The sequence below is a fragment of the Citrus clementina genome, unplaced genomic scaffold, assembly GCF_000493195.1.
Source record: "Citrus clementina cultivar Clemenules unplaced genomic scaffold, Citrus_clementina_v1.0 scaffold_1, whole genome shotgun sequence".
Classification (NCBI taxonomy): Eukaryota; Viridiplantae; Streptophyta; class Magnoliopsida; order Sapindales; family Rutaceae; genus Citrus; species Citrus x clementina.
In genome coordinates, this window is record NW_006263303.1 from 11,886,377 (window position 1) to 11,892,543 (window position 6,167).

Genomic DNA, 6,167 nt, shown 5'->3' on the forward strand with positions numbered 1-6,167 from the left:
TCCATCCAGTTACTGTCCTTGTAGGAATAAGTTCATTCTTCTCATTAGCCATTACTGTTATCCCTCATTTATTTGGAATACATTGAACTGGGCTTACCCATGAACTGTCTGATATTGGGTATATGACTCCAGCATCTAACCATTTGATGATTTCCTTCTTCACCACTTCTTTCATAATAGGATTCAGCCTTCTCTGGTGCTCCACCGAATTGCTGGCACAATTCTCTAACAGGATTTTATGCATACATATGGATGGACTTATCCCCTTTATATCTGCCATGGTCCATCCAATTGCTCTTCTGTATTTTCCCAGTAAATCTACTAGACTCTGTTCTTGACCTGCATCCAAAGTAGAAGAAATGATTACAAGGAGTGTGTTGTTTTGACCAAGATAAGCATACTTTAAATGTGAAGGTAACAATTTTAATTCAAAACTAGGAGGTGATTCAATAGATGGTAAAGTTGTTTTTATTTCCATGTCTGAAAGATTCAGGTGTTCAACAAACTTGTCGTGCCTATTAGATTGTTGTTTGTCCATCCAATCTGTTTGGATTTCTGCAACATCTTCCTCTTCAACATCCTTAAAGGTGGTGACTTTGTCAAGTACATTACTGTAGCATCTGTCCATTCTGTCTGCTACAACAAGATCCACTACACTTAGGAAATTGCAATCTTCTACTTCATCAGGGTTCCTCATAACCTCTAGTACATTAAATGTGACTTGCTAATCATTCACTCTCATGGTGAGCTCTCATTTTTGTACATTTATCAAAGTTTTTCCAGTTGCTAGAAAAGGTCTTCCAAGAATAATGGGTACCTCTTTGTCAGCTTCAAAGTCTAGTACAATGAAATCCACTGGAAAGATGAATTTGTCAACCTTCACCAATACATCCTCTATCTTTCCTTCAGGGTATGCATGAGATCTGTCAGCTAATTGTAGAGTGACTATTGTTGGTCTGCACTCCCTTACTCTCAGCTGCTTAAATACAAATAATGGCATCAAATTAATACTAGCTCCCAAGTCATAAAGTGCTTGCCAGCATACCCAGTCCCTATAGAATAGGGTATTGTAAAACTCCCTGGATCTTCCAATTTTATGGGAATTTTACTCTGGAGCATATGACTACTTTCCTGTGTTAAAGCAACAGTTTCAAACTCTCCCGGCCTTCTTTTTCGTGCCATGATATCTTTTAGAAATTTCACATAATTTGGCATTTGCTCCAAAGCTTCCACAAAAGGTATATTTATGTGCAGTTGCTTCAGCACTTCTAGGAATTTGCTGAACTACTTGTCTTGTTTTTGCTTCTGGAACCTTTGTAGGAAAGGTGGTGGATGTATAAACTGCTGGGTAGCTTCAAGAGATATCAAACTTTGTTTGTTTGATTTGGTGCAAGTTGTAGCTACTGGTGTTGTGACTTCTTTTTCAGCATGTTCTAGTTGAATTTCCTCTACAGTTGCTGTAGCTTGGCCCATGTAACTAGTGTCTTGAAGAGGAGTTTTCTGTAACAGGCTTTCCTTTTGAGTTGGTTTTTGTGTTGAATTGCATTCCATCCCATTTTTGGTCACCTCAACTGGGATATCAACATTCTTTCCAGATCTCAAACTAATTACTTTGCAGTGTTCTGTGCTCTCTCTCCTAGGGTCTTCTGTGTTGCTAGGTAGGCTTCCTTGAGTTCTGCTGCTCATTGTTGTGGCTAGTTGTCTCATTTAGTTCTCAAGGTTTCTCAAGGACACAGCTTGACTCTGCACAATTACTTCATTCTTTGCAATATACTCCTTGATCAGTGCTTCTAGTGAAGTGATTGGATCCTGACTAATATGCTTTTGCCCTTGACTTTGTTGATGAAAACCATGTATTTGTGTGTTTCTACTCAGTCCATTCAATGCTGGAGCATTTCGATTCTGACTGCTCCATGAGAAATTTGGGTGTTGTTTCCAGCCTGGGTTGTAAGTATTTGAATATGGGTTGTTCTGAGGTTGTCGATTGAAGTTACCCACATAGTTTACTGAAGCTAGATTTCCAGGACAATTATCAAAATCATGTTCTTCACCACAATAGACACAAGAAAGTTTAGTAACTTGCTTTACTGTTGCTGGAGTAGCTGTCATGGCTTTTACCATGTTAGTTAATGAGGTTACTTGTGCTAATAAGGCTGTAATTGCATCAATGTTATGTACCCCTGCTGATCCTCTTTGCAGTGTTCTTTGCTCTCTCTCCTAGGGTCTTCTGTGTTGCTAGGTAGGCTTCCATGAGTTCTGCTGCTCATTGCTGTGGCTAGTTGTCTCATTTAGTTCTCAAGGTTTCTCAAGGACACAGCTTGACTCTGCACAATTACTTCATTCTTTGCAACTCCTTGATCAGTGCTTCTAGTGAAGTGATTGGATCCTGACTAATATGCTTTTGCCCTTAACTTTGTTGATGAAAACCAGGTGGTTGTGTGTTTCTACTCAGTCCATTCAATGCTGGAGCATTTCGATTCTGACTGTTCCATGATAAATTTGGGTGTTGTTTCCAGCCTGGGTTGTAAGTATTTGAATATGGGTTGTTCTGAGGTTGTCGATTGAAGTTACCCACATAGTTTACTGAAGCTAGATTTCCAGGACAATTATCAAAATCATGTTCTTCACCACAATAGACACAAGAAAGTTCAGTAACTTGCTTTACTGTTGCTGGAGCAGCTATCATGGCTTTTACCATGTTAGTCAATGAGGTTACTTGTGCTAATAAGGCTGTAATTGCATCAATGTTATGTACCCCTGCTGATCCTCTTGCTGCTGGTTGCCTGGCTGAGGGCCATTGGTAATTATTGTTCGTAATTCTTTCCAGAATTTCATAAGCTTCAGTATAAGATTTGGATAACAGAGCTCCATTTGCTGAAGCATCCACCATTAACCTTGTACCTGGATTCAATCCATTGTAGAAAGTTTCCAATTGAATGCAACAAGGAATACCATAATGAGGACACCTTCTGAACAATTCCTTGAATCTTTCCCAAGCCTCGTACAAACTTTCATCTTCCAGTTGATGGGAGGAAGTAATTTCATTCCGCAACTTTGCATTTTTTTTGTGGGAAATATTTCATTAGGAATTTATCAGCCAGTTCATTCCATGTAGTGATGGAATCAGATGGTAACGAATTTAACCATGCTCTTGCTCGATCTCTTAAGGAATAAGGAAATAGCCTCAGCCTTAACGCATCTTGTGTTGCTCCAACAATCTCGAAAGCATCACTTACTTCCAAGAACAATTTAAGATGGAGATGAGGATCTTCATTTGGCAATCCATTGAATTGGCTAACTGTTTGTAACATTTGAAACATTACTGGCTTTAACTAAAAATTTGCAGCGTCTACTTCAGGTCTAATGATGCCAGGATGTACAACTTGGGGAGTTAGCACAACATAATCTCTTATAGCTCTGTCTCTGTCATCAGCCATGTAAATAATGTTGTTATTGCCTGGCTGTCTCCCGTTAGCATGTTCATTCTGCTCTTCTTGAATGTTGACCGGTTGCAAGGGCCCCTGAGGATTCAAATTCCTCGCATCCTGTAAATTATTCATGCTTGAAGCAATTTCTGAATTCCTTTGTTCTCTTCGCAATCTCCTGATAGTCCTTTCAATCTCAGGATCGAATTGGAATGCCACAGATCTGTCTTTGCGCATGCATGTACCGATCTACCAATAAATAGAATGAATCAAATCAAATTTTGCGCTATCAAGATTTACTTCACACTTAAAAAATAAACAATCAATCCTCGGCAACGGCGCCAAAAACTTGTTGATTGATTTCTATAATCAATTACTGTCAATGCCAATGTGCAAGTATACACAACAAGTAATAAAACTCTCCTAATGGGGTGACTGTTGTTTACCAAATTAGCACCAGTTGTTACAATAAGTGCTGCAGCAATGGGTAGAATGAATCTGCATCCGTAGCTATCGCATGTTGGAAATCTCATACCTTTAAATCTACTAACAATGACCAGTTGCTCATATATTTATGGTACGGCATTATAAACTTTAAGCTCTCTACCCTACAAGGTGAACACCTATGTCTAGAGTATCACAAATCTTAACTTCAAGTATTGCCCTTATGGGATTTAAGGTAACCTAATCCAAGAAACTCGACTTAAGAATAATTAATACTCTAATAATATCCGCTAAGACATGCCCTTTTGCTGCTCTATCTTAACTGAAACTATTAAATGGGTGGTCAACCGAAATAACAGTTGTATTCATAAAAACTACTAGAGTATAATGCTATAGCATTACCATAACAACATAAAAGAACAGTTAAGAACCCATTGGATTTTTGTCATTCAACAACAAGTAAATTTAGTTCATAATCTGGATGAAAAAAATAAACATAAATATATTGATCTTGGAATACATCCAAACAATTCAAGGAAGAAGAGAAAATATAAGTTGAGCACGATGAAAGACAAATAATTCTGCACGGTTCTTTTCTTTGTTTCTGAATAGCACTCCTCAATCTTGATCTCCTTCTTCTTGCCTTTGTAATTATTTTTTATGATAATTCCTTGCCGCCTTTTTATATGGTGCACGCCTCCTTTTATATTGCAAATTAGGGTAAAATACCCAAAGTCCATGCGCGTACATGCATTTAAATTAGGAAACATGTAGATCGCGATTTTATAGCTGACCCACGCTTTAAGCTTTCTCCCGCATTACTCTCTGATTGCTGCAGCACTGGTTGCCCTAGCATCCACAACAGCACTGCATTATTCCCGATTGTGCTTGTCTTCTTTTGTGGCCATCTTCTTTCCTCCTCTTGCTCATCTCATGTCTCAGAATCCCCTTATGAATTTAGAACCTACAATTATGCACCTGTTTTTAGCACAAATTACTTGATTTAAATAAAACTTATTAAAACCCAACTAAAATGAATGTTTATGCAAAATGTAACCAAAATGTAATAAAAACACCTTATTTGTTCTCTAAATGACCTTGATTTAAATCTAGAATTGATGTAATAACTCTCATTTCCTAGAGTTATCACATAGTAAGCAAAAACTTCGTTACAAAATGTAAGAGACACGCATGGATTACTTTATATGTTTTAAACTTTATTATTATATAAATGAACTTAAGATACTTAGCTTTTCTATAGAAACATAGCTAAGCCCATCATTATCCCATGGTTTGATATGCCCATATGCATTTTGTCTCGGATTGGACTTGGCGCCAGCTTGACCTGCTCATCATTACCTGCAATGTAAGGAATAAATGAGATAATGCTTAGTAAGATGACACTTTGATGCATGTATTGATTGTTATGCACATAGATGACCTTAAGAACATTAAATCTTTAAAAGAAACTTAGAAATATAAAACAAATTCATTAGGGCCTTAGGCATGTTGTACTATAAAGTTGACAATTTTCATTCTTTAAACAATATGCCCTTGAGCTTAAATTTATAGTTGATCTTTTGGGCGTTACGTATTTCCGTCCCCAAAAGATTATTCTATACTTAGCTTTGAGGACTTGCCCTCTTTGGAAACTTTGTCACCCTGGTAGTACAACAACCTATTTTACAAAACTCATTTTTAAAATGACTTTTTTTTTGGTAAAGTAATCTTAACATATTAACATGAAATACATGTGTCCAAAGCAACCTATGTCATAACATGTAAAGTTCTTGGATATACAACAAAGCCAACCATACAAAACCTTTAAAGACAACAATCTTTAATCTAACCAGCAGTGTTTACCATATAAAGATTAAATAAAACGTGATTATAATATAGGTGGTAGAGCCGACCATACCATAATTAAGTAAAAATCTCACAATATAGATGGCATAGCCGACCATATAAAGATTTAATAAGAAAATAACACAATATAGGCGGCATAGCCGACCATATAAGGATTAAATAAGAAAACATCCTAATATAGGCGGCATAGCCGACCATATAAGGATTAAATAAGAAAACATCCTAATATAGGCGGCATAGCCGACCATATAAGGATTAAATAATAAATATCCTAATATAGGCAGTATAGCCAACCATATAAGGATTGAATAAGAAAATATCGTAATATAAGCGGCTTAGCCGATCATATAAGGATTGAATAAGAAAATATCGTAATATAAGCGGCTTAGCCGATCATATAAGGATTGAATAATAAGCAATCACTTTATAGTA

General features: G+C 36.9%; 1 non-coding gene across 1 annotated transcript; it reads left to right on the forward strand.

Annotated features, from left to right (window-relative positions):
* Positions 1-2,948: 2,948 nt before the first annotated feature.
* LOC112096044 lies at positions 2,949-3,055 on the forward strand. The gene has a single exon (XR_002904202.1). It is a non-coding gene; the product is annotated as a small nucleolar RNA R71 (small nucleolar RNA).
* The last annotated feature ends 3,112 nt before the right edge of the window (positions 3,056-6,167 follow it).